At 40.9% G+C, this 19293-nt stretch overlaps 1 long non-coding RNA gene across 6 annotated transcripts in view; it reads left to right on the top strand.

Moving 5' to 3' along the window:
- Nucleotides 1-4183: 4183 nt before the first annotated feature.
- The window catches only part of LOC133499338 (uncharacterized), a 52835-nt gene continuing 37725 nt past the window's right edge, over nucleotides 4184-19293 (top strand). For 3 of the 6 annotated variants that reach the window (XR_009794629.1, XR_009794631.1, XR_009794630.1), the window contains exons 1-2: nucleotides 4979-5543; nucleotides 18955-19050. This is a non-coding gene — a long non-coding RNA (uncharacterized LOC133499338). Of the gene's footprint in view, nucleotides 4199-4948; nucleotides 5544-18954; nucleotides 19051-19293 lie in introns of those variants that run through there. The other 3 variants (XR_009794628.1, XR_009794626.1, XR_009794627.1) reach the window with 3 other exon arrangements.

Raw genomic sequence — 19293 nt, forward strand, 5'->3', positions numbered from 1 at the left:
GCATCAGGGATCCGCCCTGAGCCCCTTCCTGTTTTGCGCTAGTAATGGGTCTCCTCTAGAATGAAGGGCAAAGTCTATAAACAGTGGTGAGGCCGGCCATGAGACGGTGGCACTGAAGAAAGAAGAGGAAGCAGAACTGGAGGTAACAGAAATGAAGATGTTGAGGTTCTCGCTCGGAGTGAACAGGTTGGAAAAGATTAGAAATGAGCTCATTAGAGGGACAGCCAAAGTTGGATGTTTTGGAGACAAGGTTAGAGAGAGCAGATGTAGATGGGTTGGGCATGTTCAGAGGCGAGAGAGTGACTATGTTGGTAGAAGGGTGCTGAGGAATGGAGCTCCCAGGCCAACGAGGGAGAGGAAGACCAAAGAAAAGGTTGATGGATGTGGTGAGGGAGGACATGAGGACAGACAAAAATAAGCTCTCATATATAAAGGGGTGTCAAATTAATCGAGGGCCACATTGCAGTTATGGTTTCCTTCAAAGGGCCACTATGAGTTTTAAACCCTTATAATATTAAATCGCCTCAGCATATTTATGCATGAAATTTATGAAGTACTTTTGTAATCAGAAATCGAGGGTAATGGGTTTTTCAACTACGTTGATGTTTGGTAACACAAAAATGCTTGGAATAGCTCGTTACCTTTTATGATGTATGAAAATTTGAAATATTTTCACAAGATTCATGGAAGGTGACACACTAGATTTGCCTTCGCGGGGCACGTAAAATCGTGTGGCGGGCCAGGTCTGTTCCCAGGGCCTTGAGTTTGAAAGCCTTGTATTAATGTGATACTCAGACCGTTCTCTGGTGTTACATGTGTGCATATGTGTGTGTGTTTGGGGGGGGGGGGTTTCATCATCCTTTACTATATAAATATTATTTCATGGCCATGTATTGCTGGTGTATGACAGGGCTTTTAACATATTCAAATGAGATGCATGCGTCTTCTTTGTGTGAAAAGGCTGGTGCCTGGACGCAGAGAAGTGCTGCGAGGGTAGCTACAATAGTCATGCATATTCAAATCCACTGCTGGACATGGCTGCCCTAAATAGTCGAAGAGCGTGCAGCACTCAAGGGTTGGGGGGGGGGGGGGTTGTTTTTCATGCACTGTTTTATTTTCTTCACCAGTCGCCTCCTTTATTTTCACATGAGCATACATATATGTTTGTACAAGAACCCTGCTGCTCTATACTGCACGTTTTTCTATCTTTACATCTATCTACAGCATTTGTTTATATATAGCTGCATGCCTGTCAAGAATATGTAGCCATTTTGAGAGAAATAATTCAAAAGAGTAATTAAATTGTGGTCTCTCAAACTCATTTTCCCAGTTCATATTTCTGCCATTTGCTCCCAAAAAGGAATATCAGTGGTGATTCATGGATCCCACCGACATCTAAACGTGTTTGTTTAATTAACGTTCCTTTAAACCTGGGCGTATAAACATGGATCCAATTATTCTCTAAGTATAAAAGTGAAAATGAAATACAGAACCAACGCGTGAGCGCCAAGTGATGCTGTACATTGTGACACTTTCTTTTATGAGGCATTAAAAGCAAGCTTCTTCTCACACCAGCAAACAAAGCATCTCCGGAAGAGAATCTCATTATGACTCGTAATGACGAATTCAGCCCGTGCAATTATTTGCTGCCATTTCCAGGCTACGTCTGGCAGGGAGAGAATTCACTTTGTGCACGGTGGGCCATAAACTCGGTGAGGTAGTGGCCCGGCCTGGACAGTGATATACTCGCTTAGGGCTACATTTCTGATGAAATGCAATGACATAAATGGGACATCGGTGTTGTTTTGCCTATAAAGGGGAGGGAAAAAAACGCATTTTAGCTTACGTTGCGCATGATTGCAATTGTTCGCATACACACGTACACACACGCAAAAGCAGAATCTTAGTAGAGAAGAGCAACATATTTTGCAGCTCATGCAGCATACTGTATGGTAATCAAACGCACCTGTAATGACCTCCTGCTCATCAACAAAAGCTTTTAAGAACGCTGGGAGAGCGCGAAAAGTGAGCAATGGCCTTTCAGCCTGGTTGGAAGTCAGAATTCCCTGACAAAAATTACATCAAGTGGTAGCAGACGTGCATACAAACGCTCTGCCAAGTAAACACGTCAAGTAAAAAAGGTTTTACATTTGAAAAAGAAACGACAACATTTGAAAACGGATTCATTTGCTCTCTTTATGTTGGGCTGCTCGTCTGAAGTCTTCCTTGACATACCTACCACAATCTGATGTGATTAATACGCTCGCAGCCATTTATAATAGGCTTCCCCAAAGTTGACCTCAAAATTCTGGCAAAATCCTCTACCTACGTGTAATGCATTTTTGCAATGCACGATTTTGCTTCTACACATATGATCAAAACATTAAGTATTATCTGTATTTTGTTAGTTCTTTTCCACAGAATTATTCAGGAGTTAAGCACTTCATTTAAATATCCATCCAGCCGTCCATTTTCTGAGCTGCTTATCCTCACGAAGGTCACGGGAGTGCTAGAGCCTATCCCAGCTGTCAACGGGCAGGAGGCGGGGTACACCCTGAACTGGTTGCCGGACAATCGCAGGGTACATTAGAGACAAACAGACGCACTCACAATCACACCTAGGGGCAATTTAGAGTGTCCAATTAATGTTGCATGTTTTTGGAATGTGGGAGGAAACCAGAGTGCCCGGGGGAAATCCATGCAGGCACAGGGAGCACATGCATACTCCACACAGGCGAGTCCGGGATTGAACCTGGGACCTCAGAACTGTGAGGCCAACGCTTTCCCAGCGGATCAACCGTGTTGCTTCATTCAAATATGTAATACTTTTTTTTTATTTACTTGCTCTAATTTTGAAATTCACAGCCCTACTTTTATTTAATTAATGAACATATTATCCTTTATATAGAGGTTAGGGGGTGGCGAATGTTTTTCTCCTTGCTTGAGGGAACATAACTGAAAACAATTGAGAAGCACTACTCTAAACCCATGTATAATACGCACTGTTGACTTGGGACAGTTTTTTTCACGTTATACATGGGACATTACATTATTATTATTTATTTATTTTATTTATTTATTATACATTACATTATGGTATGTGTTCTTCATGCAAACTGCTGACCTTTGACTCCACCTTGGGATTCATCCTGGAGGCATACAATCATCATTGCTATGCGGACACTGTTGAAATCCATTTAAACCAAAAGATCTGCATGGTGAATCGGACAAACATTTGGATTTGGGTCTTGTGTACATCACGCCGATGCCTCTCATAGGTTTTTGGACTTAATGTTAGTAGTATTACATATTAATTGAAAAAATGTTTTATGTTCTGTGCGTCAGTGTTGGTGTAGTGGTACACACGCCTGACTTTGGTGCAGCAGCGTGGGATCGATTCCCACTCAGTGATGGTGTTGATATCTGCCCTGCAACTGTCTGGTGACAAGTTCAGGGAGTAGTCCGCCTTTCACCTCGAGCTAGCTGGGGTAGGCTCCGGCTCTCTCGTGACCCTTGTAAGGATGAGCAACTTGGATAATGGATGGATAAATGTTTTATGTTGTTAACGTGATTAGCCCCTCTCATTCCATAATCTTGCAATTACAAATAATTAATTCGTAAATCTCTTGAATATTTGCTACATTTTGCTTATTATCGTTTGAAATCCATAAAACCTTTTGTAATAATTACCATTAGGGCATACTTTTAATTAAATCGTGACATTTATGGGTGAATAATGATTTCTTGTTAAATTGCAAATTATATCAATATGGATTTGAACATCTTAGATCCAGTATTCATCTCCCAAAGGATTCAGAATTTGGTCAACCTTACTCTTTAAATCTAAATTATGAAATGAATTTCTGACAATGAAAAAATACATTCATTTTAATTGAAAGTATAACATTATAATGATTGCATTCAGTCCAAAGGGGTTCAAATAGTATTAGTAGTTGACCTATATCCATCCAAATCAAAAAAGCCCTCCATGTTTAATAAATTTGTACTTAGAAAGCAGTTGCGGGAACTTCTCTTGAGCTAATATCTTTTAATGATCTTTTTCAGTAAAAGGAGCCCATCTCGATGAAATAACTACTTCCAGACCGCCGAGGCCATCAGCGTGACAGGCGGGTCAAGAGGTCGTCAGACTGCCGAGCATGTGCAGTGGGCTGTGTGAAATAAAGGACACAGGGGACAAGTGAGCGCGCTTCGTCTGACCACCCTCAAAATATTGGCTGTTCTTTACTCCCTGCATAGAAAACCGTAGAGAAGGAAAGCTGTACCGTACACATTGTCTTTCACTTGGTACACAAACACTGCTCCTGTCTTCATGTCAAGAGCAAAGTATCTGTGCAAAGTTGAATTTTTTTTTTTTTTTTTTTGATTCAGCTACATCATCCACTGTTCTAAACAGCAACAAAATTCAAATGGGGTTGGGCCACAAAAGAATGGTGAACTGCTTATTTAATGGCAAATATCGCAGCAGTGACTGGATACGGTCTCAGCAGAACACAGTCGAGTGTGCTGGGGAAAAATGTTTTGTTGAAACGTCTCTGTGTTGTTTCATATATCATTGATTAGACAAAATAAAAAAGCCATAAGATCGGGTCAGGGAACACACGCTGCTGACATTCGATCACAGCAGACACATATTGACTGCTGCTCGGAAAGTAGTCACTCACTCATCAGTGTGAGGCAGCCTGATTGAGTTGCCAGCCGCCACTAAATGAGGCCTCCATCCAGCCCGGGTCGAAATCAACTGCAATCTTTTCAGACCTTGTTGCAGCCCAGAGACCCGGCGCGTGTCTTGAGTGCGTGCTTGTGTGTGTGTGTGTGCGTACGTGCGAGTCTGCGAGACTGCTCGTGTGAGCGTGTGCAAGAGAGAAACAGAGGTTTTAAACACAAAAGGATTTAGAATAAGTTTACTGAAAACAAAGAGGAACGCCATGAAAGCAGAGCAACTGTGCTTTTATTTATTTTTTTCAAATGTCTTCGTAATCCAGTTAAAAATTGCTATTCTTTTGGAAGATTTGGATTTAATTCTGTTATTTTGTTTGTCATTTTATTGTTGTAAACAGTGGACAGGAAGTGACGTGTGGAGGAAATGCTGGAGAGAAAGAGAGAAAAAAGCTGACTCAGTGCAGGTACGAGTTGTTTGAAGAGAAGGAAAAGTTAAAGGTGGACATTTATTAACATTGTTCAACGTGTTCAACAAGGACTGTTGACAGTCCAATAGTGATAGTGTGTCCTTTGAGTGGACTACTCAAATCACGCTGTAACGTGGTGGAGTTAGCCGCTAATACAGAGGCTAAGTGGATGCATGGAACTTTCCTAGGACGCTAGCCCCAGCTAGCGAGGCCTGTGTTGGACCACGTGGAAGAAGACGAGGACGCTAGCGACGAGCAAACGCGAGCGAGACCTGCATCGGAGTACTCGGACAAAGCTTCACAACGGATCGGACTGTCAGCACTTGGATGAGGCTGGTCCATTGGATACAACCCTTGACGTTCATCACTCCTGCCGCTTGAAACGAAGACATTGGGGTTTGAATCACATTTGTTTTCCCAGCAATATTCATATTTGTTTGGACCCTTAAAGTAGATTAGCTTAGTGTAGCTCATGTGTGCATTGTGTACCTTTTCGACTTTGCTTATTTGACTGTTTGTTGTGTATACACATTTGCTTTCCCATCCTTAATTTTATTAAATGTTCACACTTTTTGTTACATAACCAGGTTTATTATTTGACTATCTGCAAGACAGTTAAAAATGTAGGGAGTTTTCTTTGATAGCTTGATTTAAATTAGGATAACCTTAACTCATAAGGGGAAATATTATTTCAGAGACCTTTTGAAAGGGAATAAGTGAAATAAAGAGTAAAGTTGTAATACAAATTTAGAAAAATTAACATTAATTGATTTAGTTCCTAATTTTAATTGAGGAAAGGATAAAGGTTACATTACATACTTGAGGGGCGCTACATCTTCTCCTTGAGATATGCTTCATTAAGCTTCCACTGTGTCATACTATCTTCAAACCATTAGCTCGTCGTGAGAAATGATGGAAACAGTAAGTAGCAAAAGGGGCCATCGCAGGACACTTGAGTACATGCTTGCCGGCGTCCTCACTTCTCGGAGTCTCTCAGTAATGCAAAGAGAGGAAAGCATGCAGTTAATTACGGCTAATGAAGGCGTGTTTGACCAGAGGAGGAGGGCCGCGCTTAAAGACTGAGAGAGAGCGAGTCAAGCGGCTTGAACCAGGGGGTTCCACGCGCAATTTGTTTGAACCTGGGTCCTCCTCTCTCTCTGCATGCTAATTTACCCCGGGGCTGCACCGCCTGTTTTTTAAATATCGTTAATTGACTTAAGAGCTCATCAACGTGCTTCGTCTTCATTAGGTTAATGAAAAGGCCCAGTGTTTATTTTTCGTAACAGATTGCGGCAATGACATAATCTAATCGGTTACTTCCGCTTCCTGAAGAATTGAATCGGAGCCGTCGGAGCCATCGGGATGTCGTGCATTTGTGAGCGTCGCCTACAAAGCGGAGACGACGTCGGAATTATAAGAAACACGATTTTGCCCTTGGCATCAATCTCTTTTGCCCCTTCTCCAATCAACAATGTGTACTAACAACTACTAATGGTAATTTTGGATGCGTGGTTTGTTGGGGTGGCTGGGAAAAAAATAAAAAATAAAAACAGATCTTTCTGACAATGTGATGCATGCACATTTGTCTTACTAAACATTAATGGTCTGAAATAATTCAGCAATAGTGAAATGTCCAGGACTTGTGTTATACATTTTTTGTCAGCCATTTTGCACTGGAAAAACAAATGAAGAAAACTGTAAAAAAAAAAAAAATAGTAACACAAAGACAAAACATTTTAAAATAAAGACTAACTTGAGTTTTCATTTCCATTTGAACAAATCCTGTATTATTTTCACACCAGCAAAAATTTATTCAAATATATTGTTCATATATTATTCAATATATTCAATATTAATCAATGTGCTTTGACGATTAATGGGTGCCACGGCAACCAAGCTAAACGATTTGAGCTATCTTATGTTCTTATAAATTCTTCGCCGAGAATGTGGCCACTCTTAAAATGAGCACATAATTATGACAACAATGAAAAAAATATTTGTTAAACATTTGTTACTTGTATCTATAAACAATACATCAGGATAATACATTGCTATGTTTGCGTTGCGTCTTCATGGAGAAATGAGCCAATTGTGCATTTTTAAGTATGCATCATATGAATGCATGTGATTTTGATTCATACACTCTTGACTGATGCAAATCTCCTGAATCATAGTCAGGCATTTATTGTTTATGTAAATCAGTCTGATTTGCTTCAAGGTTTGGGCAAAGTGTGCTCAACCCTGAGAGCATATATTTGTAACGCTTAGGCTGGTAAAAAAGTGGCGTGCTTGTAAAATAAATCAAATCCCAAGCCTGGACCGGCCCCTGTCCTCTTGACCGTATGGTCTCTGTGGCCATCAGAGGGCTGCAAAAGCTCATCAGTGAGAACTTTCCAACCCTCTCAGGAGCTGTTCTGGGGTCAGCTCAGCTTCTTATTGCCATAAACAGCTCTCATTGCAGCCAGGTTCCTCCCTAACCGTTTTCTGCTCACTGTCCATCCTCCAGCGCCCAAAAGCAGACGTTTCCAATAAATCATTTGACACCCCCTTCCCACCCCCACCCTTCTTCTTTGGCAGTTGTCTAGAAGCCCCCCCCACCCCCACCCCGTCTGTCCCCAACTTGGCCCGAGATGATACGTTCAGCTGAAGTCACTTAAATAAAAAGATCGCGGTGGGAGACATAATGTGTTAAAGTAATAAGATGGTCTCTGGCAGGTCACGGCCCCTTTCCCTGCTCCAGTGCTCCTGTGGAGGCTCTTTGAGTTAATGGGCTGTGGTCAGCGCACTGGTGAGCCATAAACGCTGCCCTCCCAAACTACAGCGCCATTCACAACACGGGCCTCTCCAAAAGCCACTAACTGGCCCATCTTGATAAGAGCACACCCAGCACTATTTTCTACAGTACACCTGACACTCCCAGGGCCTGTAAATATTTGGGATTTATCATCTCCACTTGGAGCGTTCTCCCCCGACGGTCATCTTTACGCAACTGTCCTTGCTTGTCAACCAGTTTTCTGATGAAATACAATTACAAAATGATGGAGAAGCAAGCGAGCCTTGTTTCCGATCCATATCTTGTCATTAGAAACTTATAAAGCTGATTCTGATGCTGATATCCTGCGAGTAAGAAAGTTGTGATCACAATAACGCAAAGCAAATCATCCACTGGGTTTCGGCAGCAGGTTATTTTTGGGTGTGCGAACATAACTCCGCCGGCGCGTGTGTAATCTTGAGGAGGGAATCGGAGGGAGTGACTGCTAATGAATGTAGCTTCATGGATTAATGAGAAGAAGCAGGGGATGTGCGGTGGAAAAGTGTTTTGGCGTGGCAACGACGACACCTCAGCCCCCCAGTTCATGCCTCCACTTACAGTGATTACATGTGAACCCCTGTCATCTTCTATAAGTGCTTTTATCAAATTGTATTAAATGCCATTGTTTATGCCTCACTTTTCACTTCCTCGTTGGTCTCCCACCATTGTTTGGTTGCCCACCCTTAACACGCTTCATTTAAGATTCGCTTTAAGCTTTCATCATTGCGGCGCTATCACGTTTAGTCAAATTAGCCAATTTTTCTTCTCGCCAGAATCACAGAACCTTGTGTTTCTGAGCTCACATTCATCATTTTGCTTGGGAATGATTAATTTTTTATGGTTCACGTGAGGATCAGTAACAACACCAGACTTTTAGTGAACAGCAGCTGCTAAAGTAGGACAATTTGCCACAGCCGAGATAGCATTTGCGTTTTGTTTTTTTTTTTTTTAAACTAGCAGGACAATCCAATTGATGGCAGGTTGGCGAATGGAGGCCTGCACCGATAATTTTCTTTCTTTTCAAAATATTTTTATGCCCGACTGCAGCAGAGTCGGACTGGTAAACGTTAAGTCAAATCATTCCAGCAATCAGATGAACATAATCTTGAAAGCAACACACGAATACAGTTTAGAAGAAATTGATTTTGTTTGCAGTTCTATCTCCACGTTTCGTATTGGAAAAATTGTTGAATAGCTCCTAAGAGGCCCCGTAGCTCAGTGGTTAGAGCACTGGTTTGGTAAACCAGGGGTTGTGGGTTCATATCCCACTGTGGCCTCAACTCCCTGAGAAGGGTTGCGGAAGGGCATCCGGCGTTGTGCTAAACATATTGTGGCGACCCCGAAAGGGACAAGCCGAAAGAAGAACAAGTTGAATAGCTCCTAAATATTTCTGCTTGAAGGAGTCGCCGATGGTGTATTGGTACACTTGCCTGACTTTGGTCCATGAAACATGGGTTCAGTTCCCGCTCAGTAACCGTGTTATGTTCCGGCGACTGACTGGTGACCAGAGCAGCGTGTAGTCTGCCTTTCACCCGAAGTTAGCGGGGACAGGTTCCAGCACGGCCCTGCCCCTTGTGAGGATAAGTGACTTGAAAAATGGATGGCTTGATGGATATTTTCACTTGAAATGTAATTGTATTGCTAAACCATGATATCCAGTAGTAAACCAGGTGTCATAACTGGCATCATGGGGTCCCTTCTGATTGGCTGCTGACCGACTGGACTGGCTTTTGACCTGAAGTCAGTCGGGATAAGCTCCACAAGCTTAATGAGGACAAATGTTAAAGAAAATGGATGGTTAAATAAAATTCAACTTTGTCATTTACTGTACATCTAATTTGATGGAAATTATTAAATGTAATCCTTTTTAAAAATCTACTTCTATTCAATTCAATTCAGTGGAGGAGTTTATTTTTTTACTTTAGGCTATAAAATAACCTTTAATGCAAATAGTTTTAACTGTTGTCTTCTTCTAGAACGCTGTCTTCTACTGTATATTTTTTCCCATCTCACTATCTGTATGTAACATAGTGTGTGTGGGGGGGGGGGGGGGGTAGCGACAGAGCCCCTGCCCCCCTCGCCATGGCTGTAATAACCTCCTGGCTTTGGAGCAGACTCTTTGAGAGATATCCTTGAGCCTCACCTTCATCTCTCTAAACAGGTCACACAGAGATCCAGGAGATAGTGGGCCATAGTTAAGGTCCAGATCTGCTATCTGAACTTGAATGATGGAGGAAACCATGTGGCGACATGTTTATTGTCACCCAGATGGCGCACAATGCAGCGGCTTGGCGAGCTGCATCCGGCCCTAATATAATTCATTGGGTGGCACCATTGTGGGGTGACTGATAAGACCTTCACTTTGCCTTGCACTGGTCACTTGTCTCAAGGAGACTCCAGAGAAACTTCACACTTTACAAATGGCGGCCAAAATATCTAATCCCACCAAGGGTTGTACTTGCTAAAACTTCAGCGCTGAGAGACCATTTATAATAAAAGAATTCTTTCCTTTGGTCATTTGGCTCTTGTATTAAGAGGAGAAAAGCAATCCCTTGAAAGAAAAATAATGGGAGGCAGACGCCAGAGACTCGAAGTACTTAGAAGAGCCCACCCAAAGTGCTACTTGAGGTTTCTCAGTTGAGGACTTGGTGGTGGCTGTCCACACACAATTAGGGCTCCAGAGAGTTTGTGCTTTGGCATTTCAAAATATTTTGTCACCTTCAAGTCCCAGTGAAAAAAAGCTGAGAAAATATTATTCTCCCAAATCATTTCATGGTGGTATGTTTGTTGATATTTGGATAGTGAAGGGCACCGTTTGATACGGTGGTGACTGCTCGAATCTGTTTCCCATCCAACCATTGTCAAGCCCCTGACAAGGTAAGTGTGCATAATTGCTCTCAGTTATCTTGAAATCTGGTCGCCATTATTCATAGTCTGATGTCATCTGTGACATAACATTTTTAAGTGTTGTTTCAAAGTGGTCATGACCCAAGACCAAATGATTTATCTGTGAAACTGTGGAGTATGATCGTTAAAACTGAAACAAAGAATTCTCGTCCATTAGCCAAAAAGGAACACGTTTAGCAATCGTCGTGCTTAAACCTACCCACATTTGTGCCACGTTTTAGCTTATTTAAATGGATGTTAGGAGATTCGTACACACAACCATCCATCCAGTAGCCTAGGCAAGAAAGAGCAGTTTTATGTGTTACATGAGAGGATCGGGGCCAGTCTCTTGCTGAGACAGCTGTAGATCAAGTAAATTGAAGTATTGTACTTGGTTGTACTCGCTTTCTTTCTTTTGAAGTAAACACACAGGCCTCTATTTGAGTCGTGGCAGAGGGCAAATGTCGGCGTATCCTGATTTTTGTGCGAGGCCTGCTGCTCATGTTTTCTAATTTGACGAATCGGCCAACGGCAAGTTGGGTGTTCCAGCAACGTTGCATCCCTGGAGATGCGCCGGGCGGAGTGAAAATTTGAGTGCAGATACTCGAGCTAAGCACATGCCTGTAATACCTTGTCTAATTCCAGGCGCAGCTGGTCTAACGTGATTTTGGTGCATTTGATCTGAGCGCAGACAGACTGATACCGATGTCTACGGCCATATTTAAGTTGCCAGAATTCACCGGTTCGTCCTGTATTTAACTCAAATTGTCTGACTTTCCATAATAAAGTGAAAACGAAAGTGATCCGACGTGAAATGAAGCTGGTATGTGTGCAGGAATTGTTTCACTATGTCATGAGGACTATATTATGTCATAAAGCTTCCTCGGTAAAGCAGATTTATTATATTAAAAACCCACAACTCGCGACTCTCCATAGGCACCTTTTGTTAATATCTGTGAATTTAGTGGTTGCTTGTAAAGCCAATCCTGACTACCTCGGACTGAATCTCCTGATAAAAGCGATTATGGACCAGACTGTCACGTTGAATTTTAGACGCTCTTACGGCATACCAGAGCATTGCGGTCTCTGTGGCTTGTTTTGTGACCACGGCATTTACTCTTCTTTAATAACCTGAAGCACCTGTGGTCACTGAAAAGCATCGCAAGAGAGGTTTTGTGAGGATCACAGCCACATATCCTATGTTCATCGTTTTCTATTGCTTTCTGCTTTTCACTGGAAATCCCATGAAAGCATGGCTCTCATTGCTTCTTTAGCACCATTTTTTGTGACGTTTTTTTTCTTTTCTAGTAGCTGAAATCACTTCAGTGTAACAAAAAAGTGTAACTGACACGCAGTAGTACATCACAGTATATAGGGTTGGGTATTTTTTTTTTTTTAATACAGAAAAACTAAAAGATCAATTGTAATATTACATATTCTATAGCTGATAACATTGTTGCTCATAGTGTTCTTGCATGGAGGATGGCACTTCTATTTTCATGCATTTATAACGTATGCCACATCTTGGATGAAAAAAATCATCATAATCTCAAGGTAAACCCCACAAGGCAACTTGAATGCACAATTTTCTCTCAGTACTGTTGGTGAAATATCATTGGCATATATTTGTCAAACATAGCCCAAGAATATGGAATGTGTCATTTAGAGGTACTGCATTTAAATGGATAGTCAAAAGAATATTTAATGAACAAATTGTCGTAGGAAAATTCAAATTATTTAGTCAGTTCAAATATCCTTCATTATTAAACTGTTCATAAATGGTTACAGTCGCCTAATTTGTATGAAAAGCAAAGGTATTGTAATATCGGACAAATAAAAGTGCATAATTAAAAACATTGCAACTACGTGAACTTTCAGCGTACGCGCCATATTTTTCAGCGAGAGCCGTGGTTGGAGCTGAGCCTATCGAGGCGGTATCTTTATTCAGATGGAAAATGAATCCTCAGGAACCTGGCCAGGAGCTTTATTGTGTATGCAGTGTGTGGCCAGGTTCAAATTGGCAATCAATTATCCAATTAAGACTGACAGAAATGCACATCAGGTATTCCATCCCATCAGTCCAAGCTTCTGATTGGAACACGATTAGGGGGACTTAATTAAACCCTAGGTGCCGGGTGTTTAAACATCATTTGCAAGCGTCTGAGGGCGTGGAAAACACACATATCTGGACACTGAATCCTCCACAGTTAGCACAGTTCGACCCAGGGAAGACCAAAATCTTGCACAAAATGTCTTTTACAATCCGTCGTGTTTCTGACCACGTTGGTAATTCTGAGAGCAGCGTGGAACGCTCGGAACAAAAGAGATAAATAAATGGGAATGCCGCACAATACAATGCAATAACAATAGCATCCGTGATATTGTGCTACATTAGTCTTAAAGCCATCCCCACAGTTTAACAGGTCCTGAATAATTCAAGAGCACCCCCACGGTGGAAAGCACTACAAGTGTGATGCGTGGAATGAAATGCAGTTTGCTGCTGAGATTCTTGAGAATGTTTAGGGGTGTTTACTTGGCTCAGCTCGGCTTCTCCCTTGTCGTTCTTTAGTGCCTTTATTGATTTCTGAGCTGTTCCTTCCTCCCGTGTCAGCCTGTGCGAAATGGAAGGCCCTGCATTTTGATATTCGCCTGCGAATTAATCACTTTGCCCTGATAGTAAAGCTCAGCTCCGTCCCTCTAGAAGAGCACCTTATCACAGCAAATAGGATTCAAAGGGAGAGGAGCAGGACAATCTGCAGCTAATTGGATGGAATGGCTGTGCTCTTTCCCTCTTTTAGGGGAAAGCGTCCATGGAGCCCCCCTCCACGGGGATCTTGCAGACACCGAACAGGTTATTACAGTTTGTCCTAAGGGAGTATTCATACCTTAGCCCTTGTTCAGACATGCAAATAATCTAATTCAAGGTCTAGCTAATTAACAACTTAGCTTCAGTAAAGATAAAGAGGCTCAATAATAAGCCCGAGCTTTCGAAGGAGAGCAATGCAGCAGCGCGCTGCAATACACCAATGTCACAAAAGCACTTTGGCCACACAGAGATTAGGAAACAACCTTGTCCAGTGCTGAAATATAAACCTTTGAGCGTGAAAGGACCGGCCAGAGAAGGATTGAGGCCACATTAAAAAAAGCAGCAGGGTTTCAATTTGGGGGAGGGCCGCTAATGATTGTGCCTTATCTCTCTCGAGACCACGTCATTTGTCACTATCTTTTAGCACTTCCCACCTTCACTTCATTTAGCATTCAAGGAGAAAGCACACCCACGGTAAATGCAATATTTTAGAAACTACAAAAGAGATTGCGAGGGCTAACATGGCTGAACAGTCTAAATTTGGATTAGTACCAAATAAAAGATCTTCTGCATTTTCAAGAATTTTCTAATTATGATTCATGTATCAGATTTGAGAAAAATACACATAAATATAGAAACACACACGACAACCAACACTTGAAGGTAAAAATTACGAGTTATCAAAAAACAATATCAGCATCAAATGTTGTTTTGAAGATGTAAAACCTGCTTGTGAGAGGATATTGCCTAAAACATTCGCAACCCATAATTTGTTAGGTGTGGTTGCTATAAAATAGGGGAGATATTGACAAAAAAAGTATCTTCATCCTTTACTTCGTTCATGTACAAATATATAATTGCAATTATAGCTCGACGATGATGTGATTCTGAAATAAAAATATATAAAGTCAATGCTGTATTTATTTTTTATTTTCCACTGAGTGGCCAGTTGCATAAGTTAACATTCCACTGACACTTAGCATGCTTATGCCGAATAAGTGTCTCTCCTTGAGTGCTCCTGCATCCCACTCGTTACGGGCACACAATCGGATAGCACCTGTAGGCTGTTGTCTTGCGTCAAACAGCAGAAAAATGCTCAATGTTTTCAGGCATCTCTGGCTTTACAAGGCTAAAATGTGAATCCAGTTTTAGCAAGGTTACACGGTCAAGGTTACCAAATTACAGACAAGCACTAATCACCCCTTGCCTGCCTGGGAGCAAGTGTGGCTCTGAAGCAGACACTGTGGAACATTGCTTGCAGCCGCCACCGTAATGTCTGCCGACGCTCAACCACTCCGAGCGCCTTCTTCTCTGATGGATTTGGGCTTCACTGCATCACATTAGCAAAGAATTCTGCCTTGACTCTGTGACATTTTGCTCCGATATTGTACATCTAATGTTTCAAAACACAATGATCGGGTATAGTGTATCAGATAAATAAACATGTTTATTTAAGTTTATTGACCTCACTGACCTTTCGGCATTACCATCGAGAGAGCATCAGCATCTACATTTACCACGAAAATATTTCAGACAGGAGAATGTGAATGAATACTTTGTTTAAATCAAGTGTAAACTGACTGTGACCAAAATTATAATAATTGAAGGATTTATTTTTGCTAAAAAAAAAAAAAAAAATACACAGACACACTATTTTTGTTTGAGAGGCTGGGCAGCGTTCAATTCATGTTAAATTCATGTCTATAATATGCATATTATGGGTATGTCTCCACTCATCTTAAATGGCCTAACCCATTGGGGGTTAGGTTCTTCAAATGTATTGTAAATGAGGGCATTTTAAAACATTTGGCTTTGCCTTCAAAAGATGAGAATGAGACAATCAATCGCCAGATAGTAGCTTTTATTTTCAGGAATTTACATCTGGATCAGATACATAACTTTGGCCATAACATCTTTTCTTTAAATCCTCCCATTTTTCAATGAGCAATTGTACAGTAACTTGTGACTGACATGGGTTATTTTTGTAGTTTTGTTCTAGCAAATACTATTCCAACCACATATAGTGCATAATTTCTACACGACACTAATTAGAGGTGTAACAAACGTGAAAAGGGTTCAAAGGGTACAAAGCTATCAATTATTAAAATGGATTATTAAAAAAAGCATTGGTGTTCAAATTAATGGATGTAAAATAAGGAGCTTGTATGTTTTCAGTGTACATGCGCACAATTTATATCGATAAAGACTCATGGCTTTATAAGATGCGGTTTCATTGGTTCTTGGTTTACACACTTTGAAAGAGACTTTCTATATGATTACGACTTTAGAAATATTTTTTAGTGTTTGTGAAAGTGAGAACAAGCCAAAAACCAAGGTAGCAATTTTCCAGAACCACCAGTATGTTTTGGGGTGATAAATGTGGTAGTTGAGCACGCACACACACACACACACACACACACACACACACACACACACACACACACACACACACACACAGAGACTGGTTTCCATGTGGGATGAGGACCCGTCATCCGGGCCTCACCATATCGAAAGGTGTGTCGGTTGGAGGGAGCTGGGTCATGACCCTGCAACTTTGCATCTCCTCCATGTGGATCAGCTTCAGTTACTGAAATATAAATGCGACTCACTGAATTTATAGTGGTGAAACATTTATTGACTTCAGTTTCACATTATTTACAGTACAGTACATTGCGTTTTACTTCTGTAGTGGTATTGCACTTGTAGATGTAGAAAGTTTTTTTTCTTCCAGTCTCTGGCCTAAAAAGCTTTTGGTTCAGCCCGCAGTTCTTGTAGTCATGCTTTGTTGCAATTCAAGAAGCCTTCGATTGTTAGTCGCTCCACAATGTTTTCCTCTTCTATGGCGCATTTGCTGAAGTGATTAAGTGAGCTAACACGATATCTGGTTGTAGTGTATTGTAATGTACTCTAGAGGCTTGCCTGTCTTAATTGTGTTTTGGAATTTAATTTTCCTCCAGAAAAGAAAATGTCTGCTGGTAGCTACTTTCAATAAATAAGAATCAACATTTTCAGAAAGAAAAACACTGGGTGGGCAGGGAGCAAGACCAGATGGTTCAGGCAACTAGTCAAAACCAGTTTCCCTTTTGGGGAAAGGTTTTTTGGTCCACATACTGCAAGAGGTCCGCATGATGTGACTGTGGAAACAGATCTAGGGTCCCAAAACGATGATGAAAACACACACAAATGATTGAAACTTTTCATTCAAAATGTGACAACAAATCTAGTTTGTCTTACATAATATACGCCTGGTTTACTGAGTGCTTTACTTTTATTACCTCAATATTATTTCGAATGTTAATGAAAGTACAGCAGCATGAAATTTGGTATACCAAGTGTTAGAGTCCAATCACTCTCTTTAATAGCTTTATAGTGGCCAGAAAATCAAGTATTCATGAAGATTGAAGATGATCCAGTGAACTTCAATTTAATTGGTGCAAATTAAAACAATCCATCTTTTGCAGCTGTCTATCTATCTGCTACCACCACTCCATTGCTCGTCGTGCACCTTGATTGCAATTATCTTTTAATAGCAAAACTTGTCAGCAATTTCTCCCCCTTCTGATTTACGTCGCAGCCCAACACTGTTGTTCCACTTATATAATTCATCTTTCGGTGTTATGTGGAGTAAGCCTTCACTGGGCAGACAAGATGTACTGATGCCATCAACTCGTCTTGCTGCATTGCGGTGACATATGGAAAACTGTCTGTCTGACTTTCTTTCTGCAGTTATATTTACCAAGCATGTTCCAATCAGTCAGGTTTTTTGGGGATTGGTCTAACGGGCCAAAAAATTTTGACAGATAATTCAGAAAAAGGTGGAAAATTTGCTGAGCTAATATATGGTTAAACAATGCGTAACTGAAGCATGATTTTAACATTCATTAAGCTCTTGAGAAATAGTTTTCCAAGTGACAAGAGGTTTCGTATTTTCTCTTGAGTGAATAACAAGAGATTGAGCGATGGGGAACAAACACATGAAAAGTTGTTGCGCAACGTCTTACATATGATACAGCACAGATTTTCAAAATTCATGAAGATCACAGGTTTTCTCTCAAAATCTAATGATACATAGCTCCCCATTAATTTTTTTCCTTAATACAGATCAGATGTCCTGGTCTCTTCGTGGGGAAAACAGCCCCAAAGTGTGATGTTTCCACCCCCATGCTTCACAGGAGCATTTAGAGATCTTTCTCCTCCAAACACGACAAATTGCGTTTTTTGTTTTACCAAAAAGGTCGACTGTGGTTTCATCTTATCATGTGACATTTTCCCAATCCTCTTCTTGATCATCCACCAAACTTCAAATGGGCCTAGACATGTACTGGTTTAAGCAGGGGGACACGTCTGGCACTGCAGGATTTCAGTCCCTGCAAGGTGATGTTGTGTCTTAATAATGGTAGCCTTTGATACTTTGGTCCCATCTCCCTGGAGCTCATTCTTTTGGACCCCTCATGTGGTTTTAGGATTTTTTTCCCCATCATTCTTTTGATCATTTTGACACCACGCAGTGAGATCTTGCATGGAACCCCGCAATGAGGGAGATTATCACTCATTTTGTATATTAATTGCTCCCAAAGATGATTTCTTCACACCAAGCTGCTTACTTATTGCAGATTCAGGCTTCCCAGCCTGATACAGGTGTACAATTTCCTCTCTGGTGTCCTTTGACAGCTCTTTGATCTTGATCATAGTGGAGTTTGGATTGAGGTTTGAGGTTGTGGACAACTGTTTTAATATGTTCAAACATTAATAATAATACAGGTAATGAGTAGAAAAAATGAGGACCCTCTTGAATAAGTAACAGGACTGAGAGAGGCTGAAATATTGCTTGTTTTTCGGTGACCAAATATTTTTTTCCACCATAATTTACTAATAATTCTTTTTTTAAAAATTCTCATTTTGTCTCATAGGTGAGATATACTTATGTTGAAAATCCACCATAATTTACTAATAATTATTTTTTTTAATTCTCATTTTGTCTCATAGCTGAGATATACTTACGGTGAAAAATTACGGGCTGCTGTCATCTTTTTAAGTGAGAGAATTTGCAAAATTGGTGGTTGACTAAATACTTTATTAGATACATATATATATGTATGCATGGTTATAATTGAGGGTGCCAATATATATATACTGTATGTGTGTGTGCATATATATATATATATATATATATATATATATATATACATACATACATACATACAGGACAATTACATTACTATAGTTATATAGTAATAGTTTTGGGAATTGTGTGTGCATTTCCACTGTGCCCCAAATAAAACTGGATGTTCTCCATCCATCAGGTGACTACATGGAGAGCTGCCCTGTCATAAATTGTGTGTGAGGATGATGACAGGGCCGGAGCCAATCTTCATGAAAGAATAAAAAAAAAAAAAAAGGTACATGGATCCCATCCCCCCAGTCTTCCTAAGCCCTATTCCTAGCACAGCTCACCCTTTACCCTGGCTCGTGGAACACCCTTTGCTCCTTATCTTTTGGGCTCTCTCTCTCTCTCTCTCCTCTCTCTCTCTCTCTCTCTCTCTCCCTTAGTCTCTCTCTCTCTATCTATCTCTCTCACCCTTTCTCCCTCCATGGGTAAGCAGGTAATCATGAGCTGTCACAGAAAGGTGACCCATTAATGT

The sequence above is a fragment of the Syngnathoides biaculeatus genome, chromosome 4 (genome assembly GCF_019802595.1).
Source record: "Syngnathoides biaculeatus isolate LvHL_M chromosome 4, ASM1980259v1, whole genome shotgun sequence".
Lineage (NCBI taxonomy): Eukaryota > Metazoa > Chordata > Actinopteri > Syngnathiformes > Syngnathidae > Syngnathoides > Syngnathoides biaculeatus.